General features: G+C 36.9%; 1 pseudogene; it reads right to left on the bottom strand.

Annotated features, from left to right (window-relative positions):
• Positions 1-4,215: 4,215 nt before the first annotated feature.
• LOC119530371 lies at positions 4,216-6,427 on the bottom strand (annotated as a pseudogene).
• Between the last annotated feature and the right edge of the window lie 7,614 nt (positions 6,428-14,041).

Below are 14,041 nucleotides of genomic sequence, written 5' to 3' on the forward strand. Positions count from 1 at the left end.
CAGGATGTATTGCTATGATTTTTCAATATATGCTCAGGACAAGTAAAATCTGATTAGAGGATTTATTAAGCACTTACTCTGGGTCAGGTACTATGTCAGGTGGTTTATATGAATTATTTCATAAGATCCCCAGAAAAACCTTAAAAGGGATTTTACTGTCATTATCTTGGTTTTATAGGTGAGGAAATAGAGGCTTCAAGAGGTTAAATAAATGCCCTAGGTCACAAAGTTAGTAAATGGAAAAGTCTAGATTTTTGAATGCTGCAATTATAATCATTTCATAGATTAACCAATGTACATATTAATTCATTAGCTATACTAAAATTAGAATATAATAATTGTTGATTATATTGTCTGGATTAGGGTTTCATGTTCCTGGTCAGAACTATGAAGTATTTGGTTAATCTACAGAAAATAAACAAACATTACACATTTGGATGGAAAGAATATTCTTTCAATTCAAATGACTTACATGCCAAACTGTTATGATGATGAAAGAAATCCTAGATGAAATCCATTTATAGTTAACACAAATACAGCAATGACTCCATGGGTCATATGGATGCATCCTTGCCAATTTAGAAAAATATATAACAGTTGTCTCCAGGTTGCAAAAACAAATAACACACCATGAATTGGCTTAACAACAGAAATTTATTGGCTCACAGTTTCAGAATCTAGAAGACTTGCTTCTTCCCAGGGTTTCAGGCTGGCCAGCCAATCCTTGGGTTTCTGGTTTTCCCATCACATATGGTGTCCTCTCCCTTCTCTTCCAGGTTCCATTTACTTGCAGCTTCCAGCTCCTCCCTGTGGCTTTCTCTCCCTAATGTCTCCAGTATTAGGATTAAGACCCATCCTGATTCAATTAGGCAACACCATAACCAAAAATAGCATCTCAAAAGGTCCTATTTGCATTTGGTTCACACCCACAGGAATGGGATTAAGATTAAGAATGTTTTTTTTTTTTTGGGGGGGGTTGGGGTGGCATATATATAAATCAACCTATTACAACAGTAGAGAAAGTTCAGTGTGGTGAAAAACAAAACAAAACTAGCCACAAACACAGGCTTTGGACTGGAGATGCCTGGTTTTGCTGCTTATGAGATACATAAATTTGGGCAAGTTACTTAACCTCTCAGAGCCACAGTTTCCTTATCAATAAAATGAGTATCTCAGTACCTTAATTGTATGGCAGTTGTCAGGATTACTGTTTGTGTTCTAAGGCCTTTGTGACATGGTCAGTCTTCCACAATCCACAGTCATCATAACACAATCCAGAGTAAGTTGTATCAAAACAATGTCTTTACTGTTTGGTGGCTGAGAATTGTGTGCCAGGAAGAGCATAATCCAGGATTTCAAAAATATGGGAAAACACTGAATTAGAAGACATAGGGCACCTAACATTAAATGTCCTTTAAAATGGAAATGAAAAGGTAGAAGTCAAAGTTCTCTGTACTTCAAACAATTTTAATTTCTAAAAGAGGAATGCTATCCACAATAAGTACTTTCAGCAAAAAAAAAAAGTCATATATGTAAACATATATTCATATAGATTTATATATAAATTACACTTCCTATCTCTGAAACAAATTTGCCGAAGCATTAGCACAAAAATGAGATACAATGTAACTTAATATTCATTACAGTTACTATGACTAAATTACCCCCATACTTAGTGGTTAAAACATTTATTAAACCTATGGATTCCATGGATCCAAAATAAATACAGGGGATGATTTATCTCCATTATATCGCATCTCAAAACACTAGAAGCTGGGGCTCACTGGTCACTTAAGAACTGGAATCATCTGAAATCTCATTCACTTGAGTCTGGTGCCTGGGTCAGAGTAACACAAAGAGAATTGTGTTCAGAATTGCCGATTGGCTTGGGTTTCTTAAGATAGTCACACTTCTTACATGGAGCCCTGAGTCAAACACAAATGTACCAGAGAACAAGGTGAAAGCCGCATCACCTTTTATGACTTAGGTTCTGATGTTGTGCAGTGTCATTCTGCCATAATCTACTTGTCATAAACAATTCATAAACCCACCTAGACTGGGAAGGGTGCACAGATCGCACTTATCAGTTGGAAAAGTGTCAAAGAATTTGTGGAAATTCTGAATTTCCACATCTAAAACACTACTGCAATATAGAAAAAAGTAACTGCTATTTCCAGATTCGTTGGTTAAGGCCATTTTTTTTCAGGAAACTATTAATTCTCCTGAAGTAATGCAAACATTTTAACCTCATTTCTCTCTTACCCTTATGCATTCTGTATCTTTGAAAAGGATTCCTTGACCATAATACCTTTCCTCACTTCCAACCTGATTTTTAACTCCTTCCTACTACACTATCAACCTATGGGCCTAAGTTGTTTACTTACATCACTATCTCATTACCTTAAATGTCTCATTATTCTAGCAAGAGGCTCATTCCTAAATTTCCTTGCTGGCCCTCTAACTGCATCCGGTCTGTGAAGGTTTGGAGCTATGTACCCCAGAAAAACTTGTTCTTAAGCTTAATTCATTCCTGTGGGTGTGAACTCTTGTAATAGGATCTTATCGGTTACTTCAGTTAGGGTGTGGCTGAGCTAACTAAGGATGGGTCTTAATCCTATTACTTAAGGCCTAATAGGGAAGGCCACAGAGAAAGAGAAAACAGAGGGAACAGCCAGAAACTGAAAGTCAACAGAACCTGGAAGAGAAGAGAGACACCAGGAGAGGCCACCATGTGCACTGCCATGTGACAAAAAGCCACAAGCATCACTGGCAGCCAGCCCCATAATGCCACAGTCTTCTGGGAGAACGAATTGCCTTGATAATGCCTTGATTTTGGACTTCTCATAGCTTCAGAATCATGAGCCAATAAATTCCTGCTGCTTAAGACAAACCATTGCATGGTATTTGCCTTAGAGCCAGGAAATTAAACCACCATTCTTCCTCTAATGTATCTAAGACTTGATGCTAAGGCTGAGCTCTCAGTCTCTGCTATAGCCTCTTTTCTTATGTTCTCATCCATTCCCACAGCACCAATTAGCCACTTCCACGCTCACAACTCTCCTCACCTGTCTCTAAAATATTCCACAGCAGTTAATAAAACTATTACATATTTTTTTACTTTTTAGAATGAAAAAAAAAGAATATATATTTTCTCATGTAAGTAAATACTGGCAATTTAACAGTATCCTAATTCTTTTTTATTTTTCTTTTGATAGAGCAATAGAGATTTATTATTCTAAGATCCTACTGGCATACAGGATCTTAGAATTCTATATAGGATCTTAGAATTTTCTCCTATTTTCTACAATAGGAAAAAATGAGAGGGATTTTGATAAGCTAGAAAGCATTATCATTGGGAAAGTCAGAAACCTAGAAAACTCAAATTTCTGTACATTTCAACTATAGGAAATGATAACAGTTGAACATTTTGAAATATGTGAGTAAATGTAACGAAGTACAATAGTAGCTAACATCTGGATGCTTGCTTGTACCAGGCACTGTGCTTCCCATGCATAACCTTGATTAACCTTCACAACCAATGGGGTTCTGAGTTGTACATGGGACACATTGAAGTTAATCAAAAGTCCAAATGTTAGCAAGTGCCAGAGCTTGAGTTTGAACCCAGGTCTTCTGGAGCCAACTCTACTGTATCACCATTCATTTTGTCTTCAAGCCAGAAACCTTGAATTTTATGAGGATATGGGGCTAGGGATGAGGGTGCTAGGAGACTGGGTAGTAGAATTATCATACTAAATTGAGTTGTTTAATATTAAAGAGACAAGATGAAACTGTTTCACAAAAAGATATATTTTCATTCATTATTATTTACAGTTTTCATATTTAAAGAATATCATACAACTGATACCTCCTATAATGTTTCATGCTTTTTTGTAAAAACTATTTTCTATTTATACTTATCTGAGATGGAATTAAAACTAAAATGGTCAAACATAGTAATGGTACAAAGAAACCATGCAACACAGCTGGTCCTTTTTTTAAATTTACAGATCGATATTAGCAATAGTTACCTTAACAATAAATTACCATCCATTTAAAATCAGTAGTAATTTTAAATAATTCATAAATAAGTATGCTCTGCACAATTTACATGTTGTGGGTACTAAAAGCTTGTATATTGTCAGATTTGCACTTTATTACTTTATCAAATGATAAAGCTTTCCCGAAGAAGGAACTGGAGATGCTTGAAATAACATCCTAAGGTTCTCTGGAAACTTGTAAACGCTCTGCCTGCTTTATAGGAGGAGGTTCCAATTTATGCCAGAGGGCACTTAAAATCTGGCTTATTTCTCATATCTCTCTGTCTGATTGACCTGTGCACTTTTGCTGCCCCATTAACAATGCATTTGAAATTCAGTCTTGAAGATTTCACTCATTTCATCATCTGGTTGAAAACCTTCCAGAATTGCTCACATTCATCTGGTAGGTGTCTGCAGCCTCTGCCATGAGTCAAGCTTTTGTCAAAAGGTTCAACATAATCTCACTTCTTTGGTCATTTTTTTCCCCACGTCAGTTCTTTCAAAAATGACAGCCTGTATGGTGCCCCATTAAGGTCACATCAGCAGTGGGACTGATATATTGCCTGGGGGAACATGGAGACTCTCTGCCTTCCTGCAAGATTTTGCTAAAGGGCTTCAACTCCTTCTCATAGAGGATGGCAGTTTGGGTATACTGGTGCCACAGGGAAGTCCATGTTTTCCTTACCTTGTGATCTGCAGCATTATCAAGGCTTTCGCAATGGCTGAGAAAGAACAGAGGTCCTCGATGGAGTCTTTCAGTTCCACTGCCACCTGGATGATCCTATTGAGAGTGGCTGTTCAATCCTCCAAAGTGCCCAGGCAGCCCCAGAATGTTCACTGTGATGTTGCTCTCCATCGCTGTGTCTAAGTATGCTCAAGCGCAGCTGGTGTCCAAAATGTAAGGTAATGAGTTCCAGGCCTGAGCTCATGCTCACGTTCCTCCTCATCTCTTCTGAGACTTCAAGAATCCTACCAACCTTGCAGTCCATATTTTGCTTCCACTGGGCGATCACCTTGGGGTCATTGTTGAATAGTTCTTTTGCTCATTTCAGCATTGCTATTTCTAGGGACTTGTTCTCAGGAGAAGGGAGCTTTGACTTGAAGACACTGGGCCTGAACAAGGAGAGGTTCTCCATGAGGGGCATCACAAACTCACCCTTGTCTTCCTGTCCCCTGTCCATCTGTGCTGCTGGTGGCTCCCAAGGCCTTGTCTTGTTATCATCATCAAGGCTCAGGTAGTTGGTGCCAGACTTTCAGGGACCCAGGATCCCCTTCCGTTTGGCTGTCAGCTCCATGTAGCTGTCCTGGGGACATAAGTGCAACCTCACTCCTCTGTCACAGCCTGCAGCAAATGCTGGGTTCAGTTCAGAGTAGTTGGCCTCTGTGTTGAGCCAAGTGGGTGGAGATGGGGAGCCTTGAGGAAAGGGACTCTGTAGGACTTTGGGAGTGGGTAGGGTTGGGGCACAGCTGGCTATCTGAACCCCTCAGCACCACCCCCACCCTAAAGTGGGAGGAGACACTTCAAACCACTGCTGGGTTCAGGGTGGGTTCACTGCTGATCCTGAACACAGGTGACTTTGAGCAGGGGCTTGTGTCCACATCCAGGGACTGAGGGGGCACCTTATAGCCAACTGGCAGGTAACTTTCCAACTGGTGGGTCTTGAGGAAAGTCTCTTCTGTCCTGCATGTGATCCAGGCAAGCTGGCTGACTACCATTCTTCTTTTTATTTCTGAGGTGGTTCCCCCTGGGCTCCTCTCAGGCCTGCTTGCTGACCATGGTGAGGCCCCGCCTCTCAGCCACCTCTGGCCTCCCCTCGGCAAGTCTATGTTGCTTGCCTGGTCTGGGGAGGTGCCAGGGCACTCCATTAGGCACCACAGGGGCACCATCCTGTCAATGGGCTGGAAGATGATGGCTCCACTCTGCTGGAAGATGGGTGGGTGGCTACCCACGTAGCAGCAAACCAGGCTGGGGACAGAATCAAAGATCTCCATCTCAAATTGGTACTGCACACAGCTGTAGGCCTTGCTGAGCTGCAAGAGCATCTGGATGATCCTGAAGTGCTGCGCGAGGTTCTTCCACTGGCGGGTCAGGACAAAGTTTCCGGGGCTGGACAGAGTCACGCACCAGGAAGTCCCCATGTTGTTGCAGCAGGTTTTCTGATACCTGTTGGGGGATGCTGCCGTGGTACCAGGAGTGGCCGTGAAGGTCCTCGCTGCTCAGCAGCAGCTCTTCCTCCATCTCTTTCTTCAGCCTCTCAGGGATCCTGTCCAGATGTGCCTCTCCTTGGAGAACTTCTTGACAAAGCATTGTTTAGCCAAGAGCTCACTCATGGCTCAGCTCTAAGGGGTCTCATCTTTCCCTTCACATATTCCAGAGTTGGGTCCAGAAAATGCTGATGCCTCTCAGAGCGGTGCTGGGCACCTGGGTGCTATGTCTGGGAATCAGAGGCGCTGCATGATGGGCCCCGTGTCTCCTGTACCACGGCTGCCCAGGGAGCAGGGGGCGCTCAAGTTCTGCCCGGTGCACACACAGAGAAGCCCGCAGGCGCATCACCCGTGAGCCTGGGAGCTCTCCAGCCTGGGCAGCTGCAGGAGTGGCTCTGAGCCGGTGGCGCCAACAGTATCCTAACTCTGCCCAGCAAAGCACTTAACAATTCAAAATACCTCTTAACTTTAGAAAATAGTTTCATAGAATTCAAACTTACAATTCTTGAAGAAAATTACAGTTTCTCTTCTATTCTTCTGTCTGTTGCTATGTGTAACAGGACAAATGACACTTGTGAGTTACGAAGTCTACACCACTGTTTCTCAAACTATCTGTGATGAAGGGCTGTGTTTCACAATTTCCAATCCATGTCACAGACCAAAATTCTCACAAAATAGCAATAAAGTGAATTAATGTAAAAATGATCACCCACTTGATCAATGTCAAATTGATATAAAAGTATCACAATTACTGCTGTGGATTTCTGTTTCCATCTATTCATGTTCACGTACCTGCACAGGACCTCAGGCCAGACTTTGAAGAACACTGTTCTACACTGCACTTTCCCGTTACAGGTACTTATTCTCTAAATTTTGAGCATTCCTAAGCAAATAGGTCTTAATACTTGGTTTCCAGAATTCTAGAGCCTGGTTTTATCAGAATGTAACCATTAGCAACATTAAGGAAATAATTAAACAAGTTTAAAGAAATAGCTATCCTACATTCAAATTTCTCAATATAATATGAGATGACAGTATACTCAGAGAAGTACATTTAATAAAGAATAAACCAAAAAACAGATTTAAAATTATCACAACAGTGAAAATGAAATAAAATCCATTTATAAGACAAGTAAAGAATAAGAAAAAACTGATAAAATAATATTTGACATAATGGATTTTCTTTATTTACATTTTATAAAATATCTGCTCTAGGAAACATAATTGTATCAACCTACTTAAATAATGTTTAACAATTTTGACCTCATAGGTTTATTTGAGAGCCTGATGAAAGCAAAATACACAACGGAATATTTCACAATATAATGGATACCTAGAAGTTCATGGATCACAGATTAAGAGTCTCTGATGAAGTTACAAATAAAAATTTTCTTTGTATAAATTTAAAAAATGATTTAACTATCAAAATTGTGAATTGCCACTTTGTATTTAGTGGAATCAGTATTTAGATTTTAAAATACTAGAAGAACTAATGTGTAAATTTTCAGGAAAGTGAATCTATTATAGTGTACTAACTTTTCATGTTGTCATTTTTTTAGAATGCATTTATATCAGTGCATTACAAATCACACCTAATGGGATCATAACAGTGTCTATCTCATAGTATTATTGGGAATTTTAACTGAGATAAGGTAGGTTAAGTCCTTAGCTTAACGCCTATTCAATACTTAGAAAATGTCAGCCTTATGTTCATCATCATCATTGTTAATATGAGTTGGTATGGGAAAGATAGCCTGCAATTTTATCTCTCCTTTAAAATCTGAGATGGTACACCAGAGAAAGAAAAAGGAAATTGGTAAAGGTGAAATAAATTTGAAAAAGACAGATAATTACAGATAGCAATAAACTAATTCAAAATACTGTAGCTTAAATCATCAATTCAATTCAATGAACTTATCCTAAAATTAGTTCATAAGAGGGAATAGCCAACAACTGTGCTATAATTTTAAATACTGTCTTTTTATAACAGAAGGGCTTCTGAATTTTATTTTTTCACTACCCATTACAAAGCAACTTCATAGCTGAATTTAAAACTCTAGAAGAGAATATTTATATTGAAAAGCTTAATATGTTTTTAACTCTAATATTGGAAATAATCACCATCAAAATAAACATGAATCTTTGTCAATACCAAAGAAAGGTTGGTATAAGTGCCCTTTTCTGGAAGTTATTTACTCTATATGAGTGATATTAGTTTCCTCAGCTGCAGGGCTACTGAATCCTGGAGCATAACATACGATGCTATTTCAAACAGCAGCCAAAAGAGACAAAACTGAACCAGAAAACCCTTACAATATTAATTCCATAGTTAATAATAAAAATCACCACAATAATACTTAGTTTAAATTACTGATGCTATAATGCATACTGAATGCAAAATTTCCCAATGTTGTTGTCTATTTAAATATCACTAATTAAACTTTATATGTATGAGTTTACTTGATGTGACAATTAAGTATATATACAAATGACTTTGTATACTCAGGTACAAAAATGGCAAATATAGTAGTTTTTAATATTCTTAGATATATATAATTTATTAAGCACTACTACATGGTAGTCATTTTTTCAAGTGTTTTACTTCCTTTATCTCATTTAATCCTCACAAGAACCCTAAGATATAACCACAATTATTTTTCCTATCTTCTATATAAGAAACCTGAACACAGAGAGTTGAAGTACTTTCTTGAAGTCACTCCTCTAAGGAGTGGCAGAAGTAGGATTTAAGCTCAACTCTGTCTGATTCCAAGGCTTATGCTTTTAACCACTAAGCACATAATCTTCCTTGAAGAGAATGAAATTAGTGACAGTCTATTATGTGCCAGGCACTTCATATATTTTCACTTGATGTTGAGAACAGTCTTGTAAAGTAAATATTATTCTCATTTTTATAAATTAAGAAATGCACAAAGGTTAAGTGAATTTTAAGTGCTAAAGTTTTATTGTCTTGATTCCAGAGTTCTTTTTATTCTTCCCCAAAGATTTCTCAAAGTATAGTCTATAGACCACCCATATCAGAGTCACTAAGGATACGATTCAAAAAGATTCTTGAGCTCTTGCTCATGAGCTAAAGATGTGACACATCAGTGGCAAGGCACTTTTAACAAATTCCCCTGACTGTACCTGAAGGCTTTGTGGGGTTCTCCACAGTATTCAGTACTGTGTGTGTACATGTGTATGTGTTTGTGTGTGTGTTTCTGATGAGAAGATTTCTGGTTGTTCACCTGAGCATGTCCTGTAGGAGAATGGAATATTCATAGACTATCAGGAAAAAGTGAATTTAAACTCTAGACATGTGATGTTAACATATGACTTTCTCATTGATTCTCATTCAGGGGAAAAAACATAAACTTAAATAATAATACCTCCTTAAAAATGCCTTTTAAGTTTTCTGATATTAAAATGTCACTAATTACTATTTACAACATTAAGGATAACAGGATATCCAAATATTCCCTGGCTTTTTGTTTGTGAAACTCAGAGAACCAAAGTTACAAATGCATTTCCCTGCTTTCCTAGAACATCCACCCTTAAACTGTTGTTTACAAAATCAGAGAAGAAACAAAGCTACTTCAGGACTATATAACAGTTGGCATTTATTACGTACTTACTATAGACCAGGCTTGTGTTAAACTTTATGAATTAAGTAATATTATCTTTTTTACATTAAAAATATGAGGTTAAAGAGGTCAACTAACTTGACCAAGATCATAAAGTTAGTTAAGTGTTAGAGCTGGGATTCAAACCCACATCTATTTGCTTCCAAAGGCCTGAACTATGCTGGCTCCCCTCCATCACCACCACAACCACCACCATCACCACCTCTGGCCTCAACCTGTCTTCTGAAGCAGTTGGTTTTCAGAGCACACTTCGGAGTGGTGGTAGTTGTAGTAAGTATAAGGAGATAAAAATTCAAAGTCCATACCCCAAAACTGCTGAATCAAAATCTTCCACAGCAGGGATCAGAAATATATACTTTAATTGACATCCCAGGCAAGTCTTACAAACGCCAAAATGAAAGGAGCATGGTAATATGCAGTTAGTGCTTCAATTTATATGGGAGTATTTCAATTGTTAAAATACTTCAACAAGCGTTACTAACAAAATATGAATAAAGAAAGAAGGGGAAATGGGATAATGTTTTAAGTATAGATAACAATTTTTTACCCTTTTGTAGTTCATGGCATTTGGAACAGTATGACCTAATGCCAGTATAATAAGACTTCAAAGAGAAAATCATTTAGGTTTATCAGGAATAAATTACTCCCAAAGTACTAATTTATTGCCACAATTTAGAACAAAGAAAGAAATGTAGTCAAGATCTTGTATTCATCCCTGCAGATAATGTTAATAATGTTAATGTTGGTAAAATGGCCTTGCACTTTGACATGGCACAAAAAAAGCAGATTAATAGATTTTTTTTAAACCCTCCTTTCCTTACATTTATTTGCATCATACATGCCAAACCAAGCATAACATGGGTACTTTGACACTTTCATACTTCATACAAGGACATTTCAAGAAAAGCTGGAAAATGATGGCAGGTGTCTACATTTCACCATCCTCTCATTACTCACTGCAGGTCCCCAGACCCGCCATTTGAAATTAATTCACTAATTCATTAATTACTTAATGAATGCTCTCATAGGCTCAAGGATACAATGGCAAGATTTTTCACTGCAGCTTTCCTTATACAAAAGAGCAAAAAAGTAAAAACAACCTGTCCAATTTGTGCCTTAGAGGAATGGAAAGTAGCAGTTTATTCATACAACAGCAATGTCAGCAGCAGTTAAAATTAATACACAAAACCTACAGATTTTGACATGAATACATCTCAAAATATATATTGACTCAAAAGAGCCAGCTGCAAAAGGTGACACATAGTACAAGTAAATATACATAAAAATTTAAATATATAAAAGAGTAATGGATATTTGAGGACTGGATTTAGGGATAAGGAGGAGGCTGACAGGTGAAAGAACGGATAAGGCAATCACGGCAGAGGTCATAAACATAATAAAGGAAGAGAGACAGAGATATATGCCATATTCTGGGAATAGCCAGTAGTCTTCCATAGGAAACTGTCAGGAAATGAGGCTGGAAAGATAGACCATGGCCAGACTGAAACATCCTGATGGCCATTCTAAGGAATTTGGACTTCAACTTGTTCGAAATGGATATAACAGAAGTGAAATGATGAGACCTATGCTTTACAAAGACAACTAGTGACTGCCAGAGAGAGAGAGAGTAGTGACAGGATTAGGAGCATGCTGCAAAACCCAGGGAAAAGATAATAAGTGACTCTGAGAATAAAGAGAGTGGCAAGAATTCAGTAAGGGTTGTGAAGATTAAACTAACAGTCCTTAATGGCAAATAGAATTGAGGAATGAGGGAGGAAGAGCAAAAAAGGATTTAAAAATGACATCAAGATCTCTATTTTGAACTAATGGGTAGGAAGATTAATAGATTTATCGGAGGAAGCAGAGTTTGAGTTGTCTGCAGATCATTCAGGAGCAGATGTCGGTAGAAAACTTGAAAAATGTGCCAAATTCTTATAAGAAAAGAGGGGAAGGTATTAAAAAAAAAAAAAAAGACTTGATGCAGTGGTGTAAAATATATGCTTGGCAAATAAAGAAGAAACTAGATAAATATTTTTAAGAACCTTTCCAGACATTTTGATGTTTATCTAAATGGATTTTTTTCAGTGAAGAAAATTCTTTACAAACCCTGACCTAAATAGCCAGCTTATTTGTTCATAAACTCTTAAAGGTCAGTAGGATACCAAATGTTATGGTCTCATGCCCATTATATGGAAATTTAGGTATATACCAGACGGAGGTGACTAATAATATGTTTTTTATAGAAATAATTTCATAGAATCACACATGAGAATACAATTTGGAAAATGATAAAGAAACCAGATTTATAATCACTAGTGCTCTATTTTATTTTCATTGTAACCTTTCCTTTGGAAGCTTAGTGCAAGTTTCTCCATACAAACATTATGTTAATGAGATTATATATGTTCAAAGAATTACAGTAAAGCAACTTTACATGTGCAGTGCCCAAATTTCATATATAATAGATTAGGTTTATTCCCAAAGTGGAGGGCTTTTCATTATAGATAATTGTTCTGAAAAGTATATTTTGTTATTTGTGCTATATTTGTAAAAACTGAAAAAGGAAAAAAGATATGCTTTATAAAGTCAAAAATCAAAAACTCTATCAAAAAAAGAAAACTTCATTAAATTGATGGTAACATTTTTTGATGAGTAACAAAGTTCCAATCTTAAGGATTTGTATTAAAATATGTATTTAAACACATATTTTTAACACATATTTACTATAATGGCACAGAGGTTCATCTATGTGGTTTTCTACACAGATTTTCTCAATAAATTCCCAGGTGGGCAATATTGATTAATTAATAAGTAATTATAAAATAAGCCTAAATGTATCATTAAAATCAAATCTATTTCCTGGAAGTTCCTGGGAAGTTATTATTATTATTTAATAATTTCAAACAATTATTAAAATGGAAGTAAAAGTGGTTAGTCATGATTTGTACATTCAATTATTTTGCCTAATTATTTAATTCATTTTAAACAATAAAGTCAAATAACCTATATAATACAATGTTTCTTGAAACAGAACTCGTAAACTCTTTTTTAACCTAAAATGTACAACTGGAGAAAGCATATAAGTAAAACAATGAGTTCTGACTACAAAGCATTCTTCTACAGCAGATTGAGAGCTCAAATTATGCTATTTTCTCTTACTTTGATAAATTTATTCTTGATCTTGCCTATTACTACATAAGAAACCACTGCTGAGAACTGCAGTTAACACTGCTATGAAACTTTAATATCATCTTTCCTTGTTACAAGTGGTGTGATTTTCTGTCATTACCAAGATAGCTTAGATTGAGATATGAAGGCAGATGCACTGACACATCAGATACCATACACTGTTTAAAGGACACAGGAGCAGTTTCAGAGGAAGGTAAAGAAGCTTCACAACAGGTCCCATGTCATGCCATCAATTACACACCTGTCATACTAATGACTAAGGAAATGCAGGGAGCAGTGACAACGGGAACATTCATCTTGTTTTTCTCTGGAAAAGGTGCACATGTATCCCACTGCACTCTGTCTTCTGCTTCCTCCCTCCTCCCTGACTTTTGTTCTCCATGACAGTGAGTGTGATCATGAGAATGCAGCCAATCTATCATCCTTTCTTCCTGAAAGGCACCTTGACTGCAGTTCATGACTCTAATAAGACCAAACAATAGAGACCATACCACAGCTTCTTATGTTCAGCTTCTTAGAAAGTGGGCTCAATTGAGATTTAAACAACAACAAAAAGGATCTAATGATTCCACTGGAAAGGCAAATAATATATGTTTATCATTACTCTTATGTTACTCCTTTCGTTCACAGCATAGGTAATGTGATAGAAAAGTGACTAAAAAATATGGGACTGATTTTCTTGTGTGAGTTATATAAATCAATAGTAATATATAAGTATAGACACTATATAGCTACAAATTTATGTATACAAGCCGTGTATTTACCAATAACATTTTTTTTTATTTTGAATTGTACGTCACCAGTGCTTCCCAATGAAGAGATATTTATAATATTTTTAACACTCAACTTTGAACTGTGTACCTAGTTTTATTGTTGCATTAGTTATTCTCCACAAAATAATGTAAGATTGTTTAATGAATTCATGTGGAAAGAAAACAGAAAAATAAAGTCAAATAGATTATTTGATGC

The sequence above is a fragment of the Choloepus didactylus genome, chromosome 3 (assembly GCF_015220235.1).
Source record: "Choloepus didactylus isolate mChoDid1 chromosome 3, mChoDid1.pri, whole genome shotgun sequence".
NCBI classification, from domain to species: domain Eukaryota; kingdom Metazoa; phylum Chordata; class Mammalia; order Pilosa; family Megalonychidae; genus Choloepus; species Choloepus didactylus.